This window comes from Myotis brandtii, unplaced genomic scaffold (assembly GCF_000412655.1).
Source record: "Myotis brandtii unplaced genomic scaffold, ASM41265v1 scaffold126, whole genome shotgun sequence".
Classification (NCBI taxonomy): Eukaryota; Metazoa; Chordata; class Mammalia; order Chiroptera; family Vespertilionidae; genus Myotis; species Myotis brandtii.
This window is the reverse complement of record NW_005354425.1, coordinates 2,952,861-2,974,008: the sequence shown is the minus strand read 5'-3', so window position 1 is coordinate 2,974,008 and position 21,148 is coordinate 2,952,861. Positions and strand designations below refer to the sequence as shown.

At 36.3% G+C, this 21,148-nt stretch overlaps 1 pseudogene; it reads left to right on the top strand.

Moving 5' to 3' along the window:
* Nucleotides 1-12,052: 12,052 nt before the first annotated feature.
* LOC102243011 overlaps nt 12,053-21,148 on the top strand; it is an 11,860-nt pseudogene continuing 2,764 nt past the window's right edge.

Genomic DNA, 21,148 nt, shown 5'->3' with positions numbered 1-21,148 from the left:
ATTTTTTAAATATATTTTATTGATTTTTTACAGAGAGGAAGGGAGAGGGATAGAGAGTTAGAAACATCGATGAGAGAGAAGCATCAATCAGCTGCCTCCTGCACACTCCCCACTGGGGATGTGCCCACAACCAAGGTACATGCCCTTGACCAGAATCGAACCTGGAACCGTTCAGTCCCCAGGCCAACGCTCTATCCAGTGAGCCAAACTGGCTAGGGCTCCAATTCTACATATTTTAAGCAGATTGACATGTTTTATAGTGTACTTATGCTCTATTCATTTTTCCTCTCTGTGCTTCATTTCAGATAGTTTTTATTGACATATTCACTAATCATTAATTCTGTATTATCTGCTCTGTTGTTAATAATATTCAGTGTATTTTTATCTTAAATATTAGGATTTTCATTTCTAGAAATTCTATTAGAGTCTATTTGTATCTTTCATGTCTCTATGTAGTATATTAAAATTTTCTCTAGCTTCTTGACAATATGAAATACTATAAGTATAATATATTCATGTCCTTTTCTACTAAACCTATATGTCAATTCAGGGTCATTTACAATTGATAAATATTTTTGTCATTATGTTACTCTTTCTTATTCTTTGCATACTTGTTAATTTTGATTAGATAACAGACATTGTGTATTTTATTTTATTTGGTGATGGATATGTGTGCATTCCTAAAAATATTCTTGAGCTTCATTCTGGAACATATTTAAATTGCTTGGAAAAAGTTTGAGAGGCCTAGTCTGGCAGCTCAATTGATTAGAGCATTGTCCCAATACTTCAAGGTTGTGGGTTCAATCTCTGGACAGGGCACGTACAAGAATCAATCAATGTATGCATAAATTAGTGGAACAACAAATCAATCTCTCTCTCCTCTCCTTTCCTCTCTCTCTCTCTCTCTCCCTCTCTCTCTCTCACCAAAAAAAGTTTGATCCTTTTGGGTATTGTTTTTATCTTTGTTAGGTGATACCAGAACAATATTTTATCTAACATTGATTTTTCCTGCTACTGAAGTTAAAAAAAAATACAACCCCTGAAACTTTTGAGAACTCTACCCAATGTTCTGAATGATATTATTCACTTTGAAGGGTGAGAGCAGGCTTTATGCCCAGGCTTATATACTGTAAGCTATGGGAGTGTGTGTGTGTGTGTGTGTGTGTGTGTGTATGATTCTTTCCACAATTTCAGGAGATGCCTCACACAAATGCACTGATCAGTACTCAGCTAAATACTCATGAAAATTGCTTTGTTGATTTCCAGATTTCTCTCTCTGTGCAGTTCTCTCTTCACCACCACTTTTTCCTTTGAACTCTAGCTGCCTTGGCCTCCCCAGACTCCCAGCTCCCTCTCCTCAATTCAGGGAGACTGCTGTATTTTACCCGAGTTCCTCCATGCTATGCTGTGGCCTGAGAATTTACCCAAGGTAGCACCCTGGAAATATTGGTAAACAAATTATTTGTTCTCTGATTCTTAGGGATCACTGTCTATCACTGCCCAGTGTCCAGTGTTTGGAGTACTAATTTTAATGCACTTTGTGTGGTTTGTTGTTTCAGGTGGTAAGTTAGTGATAAAAGTAACTCATATTTACCCATATAGTTATCATGTTTGTTTCACTATATTCTTTTATGTAGTTTTAAATTTTAATCTGACACAATTTTTCCTTTAATCTGAAGAACTTTCCTTAACTATTTTTTGTAATGCATAATCGTTTACACTGAACTAGCTCAGCTTTTGTTTTACTAATTAAAAAAATCGCCTCCTTTTTAAAAGAGTATTTTCACTAGTATAGAATTATTGGCTAACTTTTATTTTCTATTTTTTTTAGCATTTACACTGAGAATCTCACTGTCTTCTAACATGTATTTTTAAAAATATATTTTTATTGATTTCAGAGAGGGAGGGAGAGATAGAAATATCAATGATGAGACAGAATCACTGATGGGCTGCCTCCTGCATGCCCCACACTGGGGATTGAGCCCACAACCCAGGCATGTGCCCTGGCTGGGACTCGAACCATGACCTCCTGGTTCATAGGTCGACACTCAATCACTGAGCCACTCCAGTTAGGCCATTTAAAAAAAAGATTTTAAAAATTGATTTTTTAGAGAGAGAGGAAGGGAGAAACATTGATGATGTGAGAGTGAAATATCTATCAACTGCCTCCTGCACACTCCCTAACAGAGATTGAGCCCACAACCCAGGCATGTGTCCTGACCTGGAATCAACCGGCAACCTCTTGGTGCATGGGGCAATGCCCATCAAACTGACCCACACTGGCCAGAGCCTAATCATTTTTTTCTGATAAAATATCTGCAGTCTTTTAAAATAATTCTTTCTTTTTGTGTATTGTACATCTTTGGTTGATTAAATGATTTTCCTTTGGTAACTGGTTTTCAGCTATTTGACCATGATATGCTTTGGTGTTTAATAATTTTCCTGTTTGAGGTTTGCTGAGATTCTTGGATCTGTGTTTATACTTTTTATACAACTTGGTAATTTTCAGTCATTATTTTCTATTGTTTTTGCTCTTTTTCACCTCTGATATTCCAAATCCTATATAATAAAACCCTAATATGCAAATCAACTGAACAGGGGAATGACCGGTCACTATGACATGCACTGACCACCAGGAGACAGCGCTCAGTGTAGAAGCTTCTGCCTCCCCCACCCCCCAGAGGGAGGCAACCATTGGTGGTGATGGGGATGCGGGGCTGGCCAGTGGGTGTCGCCAGGCCACCAGCCAATGCAGGTGCCAGTGGGCGGGGGGAGGGCTGATCGCCCTGCTCACCCTTCACCCCACAGATCAGCCCTGATCGCTGCCCAGGCCTAGGGACCCTACCCTACATATTGGGAAGAGTCTCTTAGATTTAAAAATTAAAACCTGGCAAGGCTACTCTAACACTGAAAAAACAGGATGATGCAGTGATGACATGCATGGACTCTGGCTTGCACATTTTGTGGCCAGCCCTGATTCTGACACTTATAACTGTGTGACAAAGCCAATTACTTAACTTCCCTCTGCTTCAGTTTGTCCACCCATAAGATGGGGAAAATGGTACTACTGCCTCAGAAGGATCATGTTGTGTACTTCTTTTTATAATCAGGGCAAAAAAATGCAACTGCCTATACAACAGCAAAATGCCTTTCACTTGTATGAAAACTATGGTCACTGGTGCATGCATTGTCCTGGTATTTAGGGGATTGGGCCTAAACCTGCAGTCAGACTTCCCTCGAGGGCACAGGCTGGGCTGAGGGACCCCCCACCCCTCAAATTCATATGTTCCAGCATGAATTTCGTACACATGGCCTCTAGTATACATATGTTAGCCATATTCCCTGTTGCTGTTCTAACTTTATTTTCTCTCTCTCCTTGTTGCTCAGTTTGGATAGTTTCTATTTTGTCTGAAAGAGTATATTCTTTATTATTTAACTAGCTGCTTTTCTCACCCAGTAAATTTTTTATTTGAAATAGTATATTGTTCAGCCCTAGAAGACCATTTGGTTCTTTTTGTAGCACTGATTTCTCTCTTCATTATTGTTATAAGTTTATTTAATTCTTTTGGCATATTTATAACAGCTGTTCAAAATGTTTATTTGCAAATTCTACCATCTAATTTTTGAGTTTGTTCTTAGTGACTTATTTTCATCCAAGTTACAGGTGACATTTTCCTGCTTCTTTACATGTCAATTAATATGGATTGGATATTTGAACAATGTGACATTTACATTGCCAAGTACTGGAATTTTTTATTTTTCTTTAGCCAGCATTGGACTGTGTTATGACTAACATTTAGTGTTCTTTGGGATCAGCTTGATTCTTTTGAAGCCTGTTTTAGACTGGCATTTACTCTAGGTCAAGTTTAGTCATATTACTAAGGTATGGCACTTGTGGGATTCTCTACTGCTTATCTAGGTGCACAACAGCAACTCTTCATTCTGGCTGCTTAAAATCAGAATATCTTACCACCCTGGAAAAGTTCTGAGAATTGTTCATCTTACAGCTATCTTATTTTTCTTTACCATGGATTTTCACATTTCTCATGGATGTCTTAGTATTCATAAGGGTCACCTATGAATATTCTAGAACACTTTCTTTGTCTCCTTCTTTTTCACAAATTTTGGGGACCCCAGCCTTCTCAAATGCCAAATTATCTTCTCAAGTCAAGATCCCTGTTTTCTGCTTGGTTTTCTTTTCTTCATACTTTTGGATCAGGAAGTGTCTCCAGGAAGAAAACCGGGTGATCATAAAGCTCATCTCATAGTTTTCCATACTTTCTTGGGACAGTCATTCACTTTCTATTGTCTAATGACCATAAACAGTTTTAAAATATTTTGCTCCATTTTCCAGTTGTTTAGGAGGACCTATTATCTATTACTCCTAATTTTAAAAACATTCTTTTATAAATTGTTTCTTTTTAAATTGTATTTTCCAATTTTTGATGTTGGTATATAGAAAAGAAATGTAATGTTTTAATATTAAATCCAAAAACTTTACTTTCCTAAAATAGTTCTGATAATTTATCTGTGGATACTCTTTCCATTTTCTACATAGATCATTGTTATCATGTATAAATAACTTTTTGTTTCAGACTTTACACTTTCTGTTTCTTTTTATCACTGCCTGCAACACTGCTAGGATTTTTGGCCCATGATTACTAGAAATACTGATAGTGAGCTATGTTATCTTATTCCTGATTTTAAAGCAAATACTACAACCACTTCACCATAATGTCTGACCTGTTGTATAGAGTTTTTAAATTTTTTATGTTAATACAGCGTAGGGAATATAGTCAATAACATTGTAATAATTATGTGTAGTGCCAGGTGGGTACTTTAAATATAGGTGGGACCACTTTGTAAAGTATATGATTGTCTAACCACTATGCTGTATACCTGAAACTAATACAAAATATTAAATGTAAACTGTAATTGAAAAAAATGTTTTATATTAGATTGAGGAGGTCTGCTTATATTCCTTCGTATTTCTCAAGTGTATACAATATGGGTCCTCAGATCACCAGGAATCATAAATAAGCTAAAGACCAATTGGTCAGCAAGTAAGGATTAAGGTAGGAACTCCTAATTATACTTACAGTTAACCAAGGCCAGAAAGGTTCAAGAATCAATGAATCAAAGTAGACATACCCAACAATAGTGTTCTGACTTCATCAATGAACTTGAGCTTGATACTAAATTTAGTTTCCAACAGTGTTGTTTATGTACCCCTCAGCTTAGGTAGGAAGTGGTATCAGGGTCGGGGTGTTGCTAACTTCTAAGAAGGAAGCAGTGATTATAGGTGAGTTGTGATATAATCAAATACTTTTTTTTTTTCATTTTAGATGGCTACAGTGAAGGAGTGCATTTACCAACTTTATTTTCCAGTTGAAGAAGCTAAACTATTTTGATAATGCTAGAAATAGATTCCATTCATTCTTCTTTTAGAAAATATTTGCTCTGCCGAACAGTATGCTAGGATCTGAGAAACCAAAAAAGAATTAGATTCACCTGCTCCCTATCCTCACAGAGCTTAAAGTCTAACAGATTCATGGGTGATTTGTATCTACAGTTTTCCTTTAGAACTACTCCATCTTCTTTCTGCAACTCTTTCTTCTCATTCAGATGCCCAGTACTTTCATAGTACACTGACTGCCAGTATAAATATAGGACTTTTACTTTTCTATCCCCTACCCACAAAATTAATATATAATATGATCTGTTCACAGAAGTACTAAAAATTTCTCTGTTGACAGGTCACTTTGTGTCTCAGTAATAGTATTCATTTTCCCCCTAGGTCAAAATAATATTTCAATTTATTAAGTAGTTTCAAACAAATTAGCAAGTGTTTGTGTCCTAATAACTTAGTGGCAACTTAAAAATTATACACATAAATTGGAAGAAATATTTTTATTTTATTCTCAAATAATCATAATTACTTAATGGGATACATGTGTCTGCACAAGTTATTAAAATTTTCAAATCATTGGACATTATCATTTCCTGTATCCCAATGGTTTCCACACAGTACTTACCTTTTAATTCACAGTAACTGCCAAAATCTCAGTTTAGCAAATGTATAATGTTGAAAATAATGTAGCACATTGGCAACGACATGGATGGGTCTTGAGAATATTATGTTAAGTGAAATAAGTCAGTCAGATTTCACTCAAATGTGGGATATACTAGTAAAACTGAAACTCATGAACACAACAGCAGTGTGGTGGTTGCCAAAGGGGAGGGTGTGGGGGTGAAGGGGATCCTAATGTAAGGTGACAGGAGAAAATTTGACTTTGAGTGTTGGGCACATGGTGTAATATACAGATCTTGTAATATAGAAACCCACACTTGAAACCTATATGATCATTTCAATCAATGTTACACCAATAAATTTAATCTATAAGAATAAAAGTGTAATATGCTAATTAGACCTGACAGCTGAACGACATTCAGACGTCATTCTGGATGTCCTTCCGGATGAAGCTATGATGTGGGGGCCAAGGCAGAGGCAGTTAGGGGTGATCACTCAGGCAGGTGAGCGGTTAGGAGCCAGCAGTCCCGGATTGTGAGAGGGATGTTCAACTGCCAGTTTAGGCCCAATCCCGCAGGGATCCCGGATTGCAAGAGGGTGCAGGCTAGGCTGAGGAACCCCCCTCCCCAGTGCACGAATTTCATGCACCAGGCCTCTAGTTTAAAAATAACTGTTTCTCACAGATTTAATGCTTGATGAATGTCAATCATTATTATAGGCAGAAGTAATAGGGATTAGTGGTCTCCCATGAATATAAGATATATGAATGAATGATCTATGTCCTCTAGCATTTGCCTAGACCTAGTAATAGGGTTATAAGATAATGAGAACCCATAGTCTTTATCTGTAATACAGTGATCCCACCAACTTGTTCTAGTTATGTGGATTGTTCTGATTTTTCTGACTGTATATACTGGCCAAATTGGTAGCAATATTAATTCATTTTTAGTTAAGGAAAGGGGAATATAAGACATGGATACAAATTTATATTTGGTTTAAATTAAAATAAAACAAAGAGAAAGTGCTTTTAAGGGCTGATAGGCATTCACTTAAAAATAAAGGTAGAGGAGAAAGTAAAAATCTATATATTTTTGAATTCTTGAAAGGGTTTAATTCTAGTTGTTCTATCTTTTGATCCCTGTTCTAGTTTACATTAAAACTACAAATGCAAGGGAAGAAAAAAAATAAAAGCAAATCTGTAACTTGAAAGTTTTGAGTGATATGGTATTTTTATTTTATAATACCCAGGAGTGCAAATATCATAAAATCTCCATCCACTGATGTTGGTTTATTCAAAATAACACACTACTCAAGATAACTGATAATCCCCAGCCCCCTGGATATCTCACTGTGTTTTTAAAATAAAATGCCAATAATACAGCCAATTCAAAGTTCTTTTCTCTAGGAGTCTCTAGAGAATTCACATCTTATTGAAAAGAAGTAAGACACTAAAAGAAGGAGTCATAAGTAAAGATCTTTTGCAGTTCCCCCAACTATATATTGAGTGTACTTTTACTACTAATACAACCCATCTTATATAAATTATGTGTACAGGTTTATGGATATAAACAGTAATAACAAAAAGACAAAATAATAATTGAACAGAAGCAAAGTAGACAGGAAAAATATATTAGGAATCAGATGTTTGGGATAAAACCAATGAGTCAGGAAAAAACTCAGGATAATGTGGGTTAAAACCTATTTGGAAAGAGGTGACTATAAGAAAACTAGAGGCCCGGTGCAAGAGTTCATGCACAGGTGGAATCCCTCAGCCTGGCTGGCGATTGGGGCTGATCGGGGCCATCTCACCCAGTGCCTATTGGGGCAATCAGGGCTGGCAGGCCCAGGGTGGGGGTGGGGGGGCAGTAGGACCATGGGAGGTTAGCTGGCCAGGGGTGGGAGGTGGGGACAGAGGAAGTTTGGCTGTGGGAGCACACTGACCACCAGGGAGCAGCTCCTGCATTGAGGGTCTGCCCCCTGGTGGTAAGTGTATGTAATAGCAACTGGTTGAGGAGTCATTCTGTCATTTGGTCGTAATGGTTACTTAGGCTTTTATATATATAGATAACACCAATTAAGTCTGGACACAGTAGGAGGTCAGTTTGGCAGCTGAGAGAGCTGGAAGCCTGACAGTAGTTATCTCAAGGAGATTTCTTTAAGAGAGCAAAGTAAATCATCACTTTATTGTCAAGAGGATGACTGGGGCAGGACCTTGGGTATCCAACCAAAGTAATTTGATTCCTCAGGTTTTAGAGACCAAGCATAATCATAGGCAGTGATAGTTACTATATGAAATTTTAGAACAGGTAGAAAACTTAAGAAATTATTTAGTTTACTACATCATTTTGTAGATAAGAAAATGTATGCTCAGAGGGTAGAAGGGTCTGTTTCAGGATAATGCAGCGAATTCGTGTCAGTCAGGTTTCCTAATTTTCTCTCTATCTTCTTTCGTATCATATAATCATCTTCAGAAACAAGGAATTGAATGGACAATTTCAATATGCTATAGGCAACTTTCTCTTTGTTGTCCTTTTATTTAGCATGTCTTTATTCCAGGTTTGTAATCTTCATGTGAAATGCAATTGACTAAATGCCTTCCCACAAATATGCAGGTTATAACTTCCAAGGAAAATTTCCAGAACTCAGCCAGAATAAAAAATGTCTTTTTGTTTTTAATCATTCAATATTACCACAGAATATTTCAGGAACACTACTAGGAAAAAACTTTTTATCTTCAGAACATTCCAGTTTCAATAATCTCTATTAAGATAAATAAGCACAAGGAAATGTCTCCAGCCTCCTTAAAGCCTTGCCCTACTACAAAAAAAATTGTATCATTTTGGGTTAAGGCATTCAAGGATACTGCTAAAACACAAATAGATTTCCTAACAGCAATGTATTGGCAAAAATGGACTTAGAAAATCTTTGAGGAAAAGGTGAATTGCAAGAGATATGAGTTTGGGTGAAGAAAGTGCCAGAAAAAGCACATCAAAGAAAACAAGTATCTCAGATGTGGTTAAGTTCTCTGGATGCATCCTGAATGCAATTAGGACCTCATGGTAGGAGGATGGTGATGGAGGTTCAGAGGAGTTGTTAATTTTGCACATTTGTTTCTAAGGGAAAAAGTCCCCCATTGTCTCTGAATTGGCTCTAACACTATTTTATCTAGGACTTGATTAATGAATCCACAATAAATATTTTAAATCAATTTTTTTTGTTAACACTCTTGAATATTTTAGTAAAAAGCTCAATATTTCAAAGAATCACTTTTTTAAAAAACTCAATTTGTATATTATAGAGATAAGTATCATTCTTCCGTCAACACCATGCACAACCTTTTACTCTGATATTATTTTTCTTTAAGAAAGCTGAGGAAATGACAAGCAAAAAGCATTATGAATATATTAGCAGAAAATTCCAAGCCAACAACAAAGTTATATGTTCTGTTGACCTACTTGTGTTCTGGATCATTAATTGCGTCTACTGAGAAGGATTGTGACTGACTACAACAAAAGGGAGTGCTTTCACTAGCTCCATTAAAATGAAAGCAGTTTTATGGAATATGCCTGACCCCAAAATAATAACACTGAAAAAGAGACAGAGAAAAGCATGAAAAAGGAACTCTGATAACAAGGAAACTAACCACTCAGGATGCCTTTTTATTAATGTTTAAAAGAGATGTAAGTTTGTTGATAGTGTTCTATAGTTGGACCATGCTGATGATGTTCTCAGGGACAGCCCTTCTGTGGTTAGCCTTTCCTTGAGTATTTATTTATTTTTGAAATAGTATAATGGAAAACAACCTGAACTTTATTTAAAGGATTGATGGCCATTGAGGTATCAACTATGACATTATACACTGTTTCCTAATATGTTGTTCTGTCCCAAATGACCAAACCCAGGCGTTACAATGAAAGGTAAATAAGAACTGCACAGAAAAATATTGCTTCCATTTGTATAAAATTACTAGTACATCCATATATGTAAACATTTTTGAAAATAGATGTGATTTTTGGGAAGAAGGAACATAAAGTAATACTAATACATATAAAATTATGAAATGCATAACACCATCAAAATCAATAGATATGGAAAACAAAAATTACTACAAAAATGTTCATAAAAAATAATGAATGACAGCTGCATAACTGGTTTCATAGAAACTAATCTCTTTTTAATAAAATCTTTATTGTTGAGAGTATTACAGATGTCCCCCTCTCTTCCTCCATTGTCCCTCCTCCACTGATTCTTGCCCAGCCCCAGGCCTTCATCACTTTATTGTCTGTGTCCATATATAATGCATATACTAGTATGCATATAAGATCTTTGGTTAATCTCTTCCTGCCTGCTCTCACCCTTCCCTCTGAGATTCATCAGTCTGTTACATGTTTCCATGTCTCTGGTTTTATTTTATTCACCAGTTTATTTTGTTCATTAGATTCCTTGTTCATTTATTTTGATTATTAGATTCAATTGTTGATAGCTATGTATTTATTGCCATTTTATTGTTCATATTTTTTATTTCTTCTTATTTCTTCCTCTCCTCCTCCTCTTCCTCCTTATTTTTCTCCTCTTTTTCCTCCCCCTTCGTCTTCTTTCATCTTTCTTCTACCTCTTAAAGAATACCCTTCAACATTTCATGTAACACTGGCTTGGTGGTGATGAGCTCCTTTAGCCTTTTCTTCTCTGTGAAGCTCTTTAACTGACCTTCAATTCTAAATGATAGCTTTGCTGGGTAGAGTAATTTTGCTTGTAGGTTCCTGGTATTCATCACTTAGAATATTTCTTACCACTCCTTTCTGGCCTGCAAAGTTACTGTTGAAACTTTGGGTGTGGGTGCTTCCTTGTAGGTAACTAACTGCTTTTCTCTTGCTGCTTTTAAGATTTTCTCTTTGTCTTTAACCCTTGACATTTTAATTATGATGTGTCTTGGTGTGGGCCTCTTTGGGTTCCTCTTGTTTGGGACTCTCTGCACTTCCTGGACTTGTAAGTCTATTTCTTTCACCAATGAGGGGAAATTTTTTTTTGTCATTATTTCTTCAAATAGGTTTTCAATATCTTGCTCTCTCTCTTCTCCTTCTGTCACCCCCATAATGCAAATGTTGATATGCCTGAAGTTGTGCTAGAGTCTCCTTACACTATCTTCATATTTTTGGATTCTGTTTTCTTTTTGCTCTTCTGGTTGTTTTTTTTTTAATTTTGCTTCCTCATATTCCATATCATTTATTTTATTTTCAGAACCCTCTACTCTACTGTTGAATCCCTGTAAATTATTCTTTATTTGTTAGTGTATGCTTAATTTCAGACTGCTCCTTTTTCATGTCTTTGAAATTCTAAGATCCTTGAAAAGTCTCACTAAGTCCCTTGAATCTCTCATTAAGATACTTGAGCAACTTTATAACCATGGTTTTGAACCCTGTATCTAGTAGTTTGCTTGCTTACATTTCATTTAGTTCTCTTTCTCTCTCTCTCTTTTTTTTTAAGATTTCTTCTGTTTTTTCATTTGTGACATGTTTCTTTGTCTCCACATTTTGGCTGCTTCCCTGTGCTTCTTTCTATGTATTATCTAGAGCTGCTATTGTATCCTGGAATTCATAGAGTGGCTTTGTGTAGTAAATATCCTGTAGGGCCATGTGATTCAGCTTCCCCAGTCACCTGAGCTGGGCACTCTAGGTGAGCCTCTGTATGGGCTGTGTGCACAGTCTTGTTGTAGTTGAGCCTTGATTGATGTTGGTGTCACTGGGAGGAATTGACCTCCAGGCAAATTGGCTGTGGGGACCAGCTGCTATTACAGTGGAAAAGCTGTTGTCAGGAGACACCCCTATGGATTAGGACTTGCTTCTGTGGGGCTTTGATGCTCGCTGAGTTTTCCCCTTGAGTGTGTCACCTGCTGATGTGTAGAGTTGTAATATGGTATGGTCTGAAGCTGTCCACTAGGTGAACTGGCTCTAGGCCTCCTGGAAGGTGCAACATCAGCCACTGCCAGGGGTCACTAGGCAGGAACTGCAGAGCTATCAGTAAATGGCTGCTAGTTGTGCTGAACTAGGAAGTGCCCAGGCAAAGCCAAGCTGTGAAGCAGGTTAGGCTGGTGCTAGTGTCAGGTATTGGGCTTCTTATTGGTAGGTATGGGGCACGCTGACACCAGCTGCTGCTTGTTTAAGAGATTTTAGGAAAGTCTGAAGCCTATGCCAGGACAGGCCATTCATATGGAAAAGCCACTGCAAACAACTTGGGTGGGGCTTCAAATTGGATGGGGTGGGGTCTCAGGGATACTCTAGGGTGAAGCGAATAGTGTGAGGCATGCTAATGGAAACTCAGATATGGTTGTTGGGAAGCTCTGCAATTCGGGAGGTCCCAGCACAGAAGCAATCACCCCTGTGAGCACCCCAGTCTGGGAGAAAGCTGCCCTCGTGTTCCTGCTCTTATGCCAGACAATACACTTGGCATTTTAATTATGATGTGTAGGTACCTGGATCCCCTAAAGCAACTGCCCAGTGCTGGAGCCCAGAGGGAACAAGTCCAGATAAGTTCATGCACCAGCTCTTTAAGAGGAACTACCTGGGTCTCTAGCACCTCCCTGTCAATCAGCCACAATTCCTGCTGGTTTTTAAAGCCTGAAGTTATGCTGACTTCTTTTCCCAACTCTGAAGCCCTGGGCTGGGGGTCTTCTGTGGGGCTGGGGCCCCTTGCTTCTCACAGGAGGCCTCGGCAGCAAAGATATCCCTCCAGTTTAAAAAAAAAGCCACAGATGGGTGTCTGACCAACCCGTTTCATGCCTCTGCCCCTCCTACCAGTCTCTATGTACTTTCTTCTTTACTTCTCCAGTTGTTGGACTTCCATTCAGCCAAATTTCAGATGGTTTTGAATTATGCTTGTTCTGTATTTTAGTTGCAATTTTGATGTGGTTGTGGGAGGCAGCGAGTACTGGTGTTTACCTACACAGCCATCTCGGTTCTCCCAAAAGAACTTTTTAAAAATACATTTTTAGTTTTCAATTACAGTTGATGTACAATTTACAAAGTGACCACCCCAATAAATCTTGTATTCATCTGACACCATACATAGTTGTTACAATATTATTGACTGTATTCCCTATGCTGAACTTTATATCCCCATGATGAATCTGTAACTATCAATTTTTACTTCTTATGAGACCCCACAGAGCTCCCTAGCCCCTTCTACTATGTAGCAACAGAAGAAGTCTGCTACCTAATTATGCTGGCACCCTGATCTCAGACTTGTAGCTTCCAGGCCTGTGAGAGATAAATTTCTGTTATAAACTACCTAGTCTGTGGTATTTGTTATAGCAGCATGAACAGAATAAGACAATGGGAGAGCCATGTTTAAATCAGAGACTTAAGACTCCTAAAGTTCTCATTAATGGGAAAAGTCACAATATCACAAAGAACAATGAAATACTGTTGTAGTTTTTTAAAACAAACCATCTTTTACAAAATCAACATTATCCAGTAAGTGTTTACTTACAATATTTTGCACCCATTTTAAGATTACAGTTTGAGGCACTTTTATATACATCTGTGTGCCAACATCCAATGAGCATGATATAAAGTATTTCCATCATCTCAGAAGATTTCCTTGTGCCCCTTCCCAGTCAATACTCTTCTCTAACTCCCACCCAAATAATCACTGTTCTTCTTTCTATGACTTGATTAAATTTGGATGTTTTTAGTATTATATATAAAATGGAATCATAAGATATATGTTAATTTTTGTCTGCTTCTTTTTCCTTAGCATAATGTTTTTGAGATCCATTCATATTATTTTGTACTTTAGTCATTCTTTTTTTTTCTCAGTAGTATTCCATTTTTGTCTTGATCACAATTTGCCTATCTATTCACCAGTTGATAGATACTTGACTAGTTCACAGTTTTTGGCTAGGATGAATCAAGATTCCATAATTCATGTTCAGGTCTTTGTTTGAATATTTAATTCATTGCTTTGGGGTAAATTCCCTAAGATTGAAATTACTGAGATGTATAGTATTCATTTAACTTTTAAGTAGCTGTCAAAATGTTTTCAAAGTGGTTGTATCATTTTAGGATCCCACCATCAATGCATAAAAGCTCCATTTGCTTCACATACTTCAACTCTTGGCATTGCCATTTTTTTTTTAGATTTTACCATGATTTTGTCTTCTTATTATTGAGTTTTCAGAATTCTTTATTCTTAATACAGGTTCTGGATACAGGTTCTTTGTCAGATAGAAATATTTTGAATAGTTTGAGAGATTATCTTTTTAATATTATAAGTGCTTTAAGAAAAGCAGAGTTTTCAGTTTTGATGTGGTTCAATTTATAAATTTATCTTTCAGATTTTATACATTTTGTGTTTTGTATTAGAAAAATTTTGCTGCCCTAATAATATTTTCTTCCAGAAGTTTTATAATTTGAATTTTTACATTAAGGTCTGTGACACATTTTGAGATAACTTTAGCATATGGTGTTATGTAATTTTCAAAGTTATTTCCATGTGGATAGCCAATTATTTCAGCACCATTTATTAAAAAGACTCTCCTTTTCTATTGATTTATGTTGGCAAATTTGTGGAAAATAGACCATAAATATAACTATTTATTTTTGGACTCTGTAGTCTATTCCATTTATTTATCTTCTTATCCTTATGTCAGTATCATTACTGTAACTTTTAGTAAATGTTGGAATTAGTGTAAGTCTTCCAACTTTCCTTTTGATTCATCTCTTCTTTACTCCCTTTTCTATTTTCAGTCTTCTTTTGGAATAACTAATTATTTATTGAGGATTCTATTTGTCTCCACAATTGGCTTATTACTAACTGTCTGTGCTTTCTCTTTTAGTCATTGCTCTATGTTTACAGTATACACCTTTATCTTACCATTGTCTAACTTAAAATAATACTGCATTACTTCATGTCAAATTTAAGAATCTTTCAAAAGTAGGCTTCCATTTGCTCCCTTACTTCCTTTGTACTAGCGTATTATTGCTGTTATACATGTCATTTCTACATATGTTGTAAACTTCACAATGTGCTGTTATTATTTTTAAACAATTATCACTTAAAAAGTTAAAAATAAGAAATGAATGCCTTTCTTATTTAATCACATACTTATTTCTTATGCTTTTCATTTCCATTGGTGCATATGTACTTTTATTTAATATAATTTTCTTTCTGCATGAAAAACTTCCTTTAGCATATTTTATCGTGCCAGTCTACTGAGGCTAAATTTTCTTCACTTTTGTTTTTATTTCACTTTTGAAATATATTTTCTCTGTATGTAGAATTTTAGACTATCTTTTTTTCCCTCATAGAATTTTGAAGGTGGGATTCTATTGTTTTATGTCTTGCATAGTTTCTGAAAAGAAGTACTATATGTTCATTGCCCTCTGTAGGAAACCTGCTTATTTTCTCTGGAAATGATAAGATCTTCAATTTAGCATTGGTTTTCAACAATTTGAATATGATGTACCTTTGACTGGTTTTCTTTATGTTTAAACTTTTTAGAAGCCTTTCATTGAGCTTAGTAGATTTGTGAGTTTCTAATTCTCAAAACTTTGGAAAAAATTTCAACTGTTATTTCTTCAAATATATTTCTACCCCATTCCTTCTGGCAATACAATTATGCGTCCATTAGAATGCTTGATATTGTGTCATGTTTCATTGATGTTGTCTTGCTTTGTAAGTCTTTTATCAATGTGATTTGTATTGGATAATTTCTATTGCTAGATATTTAAGTTAATGGATCTGTTTTTCTAGTGTCTAACTTGCTATTAACCTCATTTAGTGACATATTAACTTACAGTATTGCATTTTCACATCTAGATATTTTTCCTTTATGTAATTTTCTGTTTTCTCATTTTGTTTATATTTTTCCTTAAATTTTTAATATATTAAGCATATAACAAGCATTTTAGTTACTTGCAGTTACCTTGATTCTTTCTCTGCTTGTTGTATAACCTTGCTGAGCTGTTTCTTGTATAGCCTTTATGCTAGGACTAATTAAGCCTCACTACTGAGTCATAATCCTTCTAAGTTCTATAATGAATGTTCTGTGTAGTCAATGATATCTCTTCATCTTGACTAATAGGAACTCAAATGATCCTTTGTCCTGTGTGAGCTCTGGAATGATTCAGCTTATAGCTCCAGTAATCATTTTTTTCCCCCTCTGGAAGTTGTACTTTTCCAGGCATCAGCAGATTTCACCTTATATGTATACAAATAGACATTCAGCCACTCATGCAAAATACTGGGTCTATTTTTCTGTGTTTTTTTAATAGTATTCTGCTCCTTAAATTCTAGCTACTTCAGCCCCTTAAAACTCATATATCACTTTACTTAACTTAGCAAGAGCACCAAGATCTGTTTGCTTTTTCCTTCTCTGCAGTGTGGTCTAGAAATTTCCTCCAGATAAAAAGTCAGGTAAAAGGGATCAGCTAAGTCCTTTCACTTTTCTCAGGATCATAATTCTCTGTTGTCCATCAATCACTAAAAGCAAACATTTCTTATATTTGGTCCAGTTTTCCACTTTTATATGTTTAGAAGTTAATTCTATATAACAAACTGGCAGTGACCATGAAGCAATGGTAGAGGTTGCAAGTGTCAGGTGAGTAATATGGACCTTCTTTTTTTAAAAAAATAATTTTGTATTTTTCAATTATAGACATACAATATCATATTAGTTTCAGGTGTATAATGCATTGATTGGACATTATATAACTTACTGAGTGATCACCCTGACAAACCTAGTATTCATCTGACATGATACTTAGTTATTACAATATTATTGACTATACTCCCTATGCTGTGCATTACATCACTGTGACTATTCTGTATCTATCAATTTGTATTTCTTAATCCCCTCAACTTTTCACTCATCCCCCAATACCCCTCCCATCTTTCACCCAGTCCACTAACCCCCCTCCACTCTGGTAACCACCAGTTCTCCTTCTGTGTTTATGCATTTGTTTTAATTCTGTTTGTTCATTTATTTGATTTTTAGATTCCATATATCAGACAAACAATATGGTATTGGTCTTTCTCAGACTGACTTATTTCACTGAGCATAATACCCTCATCCATTCTGTCACAAATGGTTAGATTTCATTTTTATTCTTAAAGAATTGTGGTTGTCTGATTTGAACTACCTGGTGGCTCAGGAGGACAAGCACAAATTGCCTTTGGTTTGCCTGATGAAGAGTGTTCTCATGGCAGGGGTGACTTCCTGGTGGTATTTTCCAAATGATTGCAGCAGACTGTGGCAAAGGATAGGACTTGGGACAAGTAATAGAAAGAAACAGAAAACTGGGAAGGAAGAGGTTGAGGGGGGAAATATGAGAGGTAATAAAGGCTTTTAAAAGGTCCTATCTATATATATAAAAGCCAAGCGACTGGAAAGACCAGTCGCTATGATGCGCACTGCGGTCAGGCAACTGGTCTGATCGCCCCCCCTACCCCCCATGATCAGGGGTGGGGCCGGTCAACCAACCTCCCCCAGCCACTCGCTGCAGCCAGCCTGGCCCCAATCAGCCCTGATCGGGGCAGGCCAGCTGGACCCTAGCTGGCAGGCCCCATCCTTCCCCCGAGCTGGCAAGCCCCGGTGGCTGTGCAGCAGTGAGGAAAGGAGGGGGGGAGGTGGGGATCTGCGTGGTGGTGGGGCACCAAGGGCGGCTGTGGCATCTGGCGACCGTTCCTTCCACACCCAGGCTGGCAACTGTCGCCTCCTCTCCCAACCCCACCAGGGCCTTCAGGCCCCGATCAGCCCGGCCCCTATCAGCCTGGCCCCAGTCAGCCCTGATTGCCGGCCAGGCCTAGGGACCCCACCCATGCACAAATTTTGTGCACCAGGCCTCTAGTATTGAATAAGACTGATGAGAGCAGATTTCCTTGTATTATGGATTCAAGAAGGCCATGTGCATGATCAGGAGTGCCCACACTCTTAGAAAAGTCAGAGAAAACCAAAGCCTGAACTCCAGCTAATCTAAAGACTCAGTGCAAATGAGTGAAGGCTATGGCAGAGTTTGGTCTGGCTAAATGTTGAAGAGTCTTAACACAGATCTAGTCTTCAAAGATTGGGAGTCCAATTCTCTCTCTCTCTCTCTCTCTTTTCTTTCTTTCTTTCTTTCTTTCTTTCTTTCCTTTTATCTTTCTCTTCTTCCTTTGTCCCAGGTACTTAAAAAACTGTCAAAATAATATTTGACCATTTAATTAATTGAAGACAGACTTCAGTGGCTACATATAAAAAACATAGACTACAAAAACAGTATAGAAAAATTATTAAATAATCAAATGACAACAAACCACAAGAAACAAACCCTAGGTATTGAGGAGAATATGATTTCTACAGTTGCCACACTGTAATATTCAAATTGTTGAATTTTCAACATAAAATAATGGGGCATGCAAATTAATAAGAAACTATGGCCCATTCACATTAAAAAAAAAAACAATGCAATAAAAACTGTCCTTTACGAAGCCTTGGAATTGAACATATTAGAAATAGAAATTAATTTTAAGTGATTTAAATATACCCAAGGAGCCAAAGAAAACCATGGACAAAGAACTAAAAAATTCCCAGGGAAATTATATCTCACCGAATAAAGAATAAAATATAGAAATAGAAATTATAAAAAGAAACCAAATAGAAATTCTAGAAGAGGTAAAATAACTGAAATTAAAAATTTACTGTAAGAGTTCAACAGAGACAAATAATGGCATGATATATTGATAAAAGATTTCATCCATTAAAAAGATACAATTATAAACATCAACACACCAAACAGCAGGGCCCCAAAATATATGAAGCAAAAACTGATAGAATCAAAGGGAGAATAGATACTTGTACAATAATATTTGGCAGTTGAAATACCTGACATTATATAATTGATAAAATAATTAGACAGGCTATCAATAGGCAAAAGAGGTCATGAACAGCACTATAAATAAAATAGTCCTTACATATATATAACACTCCACCAAAAAACGCAGAATGAACATTTTTTTCTCAGGTGAACATGAAACATTCTCCAAAGTAGACCATATGTGGGTCTACTAAATAAGTCTCAATAAATATAAAAATACTAAAATTATACAAAGTGTATTCCTTAACCATAAGGGAATGAAGCTAAAAACTAAACCTGGTGGACATTGTGCTAAGTTGAGCCAGGCACAAAAGGATAACCACTGTGTGATTTCACTTGTATGAGTGCACTGCAAATTGTTAAAAAATTCATATTTTCCTGATACCTCAACATACCCACAGTCTGTGAACACCTCATGTAGGTCAATAGATGCACCAGTGTGATAAGGCTGGTCCTTGACTTATGTACCCTTTCTTCCCCTTCCCTGACTGTGACTACATTCAAATGTACAAATAAAATCCCCTTATCAAGATTTTTAGAGTGGCTTATATGTCTAAGTAGCTAATGTTTTTTCCTCTCTTTGTATGTTTACCTAACACGATCCTGGCGGTTCTGAGCGGCCCCTATGGTTCACTGTGACCAATGACCTCTCTCTCTAGGGTGTCCCAGTCAACCTTAGAGAGGCTGGGGTCTATATACAGGACAGCAATAACGGCCTCAAATTGTCTGATATATTTTTTAAATTTTTGTTATCATTTAATTTTGTTATTTAATTTTAAGGAGGCAACTCTTATACATCAATAGGGAGCAACTAAAAAGTGCCTGAGTACATTGCAGGAGATTTGTAATCTTGCTTAAGAAAAGAAAGTGGGGAAAAGATTGATTATATTAGTTCTTGGGACTGGGTCCATCTTAGGGAGAGGTTGCCTGGAGGCACTGGCCCCTTCCCCCTCCTTTTTCTTTCTCTAATAAATCAGAGACAGAAACGGAAGACCACAGCTTCAAGTAACTAAAAGCCTAAAAAAAAGGGGAGGGGTGAAACTATAGCTTTAGGCAGCTATAAACCCAAAGGTGGAAAGAAGAGGGAGGTTGAAGCCTTATGTACTGAATATATTCTACATCTAGCAAACATCATGTAAGCCCTAGATTACTTATTGACTTAAAAATAATCCCCTAGCATCAGGGAGAAAAAAGTTAATAATTATATTATTTATACATACATATCATATTTTAATATAAATGTATAATAAATGATATAAGTATATCTAATATGTAAATACATTATTAAAAGTTTCATAATTTGATCCATTGGCAATCCAAAATTTATATAGAAAATTTATATATAGAAAGGGCACACTGATTGGCTGTTGTGAATTCTACAATCTAGGTTCTAAATTAACTTTAACAATTGGTAAAAAGCAACAATTGACAAAATCTCATGGATTTAATACTAGAGCTCAAATTATACCTTTACCTGGGGAATCCCACTAAATTTACACATTGTTCTCCATATAAGCTTTAAAAGTAACAAAATAAATAGAGGAAAATGGCTACTTTAATTGTAGGCTTGCCTAAATTTCTTATAGTCATGGTGCCTATTGTCCTAAAGTCTTCCATATTGGGCATAGATGCTCAAACATAATAATAAAAATTAAAGTAAATCTTTAACACAAATTGGAATACTAAAATTATGTCCCTTGGACTTTTAGTTAAAATAGTTAAAAATAGGGCCTTCTAGGATTAAAACTTATTATATAAAACCTAGTTAATAAAGGAGTTATTATTCTCACTGCTTCTCCATCTGACAGCCCAAATTTGCTTGTTCCTAAACCTGCAAAAAATAAAGGGTACCTCATGATTGATTACTACAAACCTAATGCTCGGCTTCCATCAAAGGCTTTCATATCTAATGTTCAATATTATTAAAATTACTAATTCTATTCAATCAACAACAGGTAAATATTTTACTTTTATGTTGCCTATTTCAACAGCCTTTCAGCTACAATTTGTTTCTACCTCCAAAGGGATAAAATCTACCCTTTTCAGGCTACCCATGGGGTACCCCAACGGCTTGGCTATCACACAAAATCTTTGCAGACCCCCATCTTAAATACATACATATTTCTCTGGAAGTGCAAGAATGACATTGCATTGATAATATCTTCCTCCAAAGAGATTTATTTGACTTATGTATTAATGACACATAAGTCCAACATTTTTTAGTTCTTTTGGGGTTCTGGTGTCAACATTTTCCTCATTTAAATTT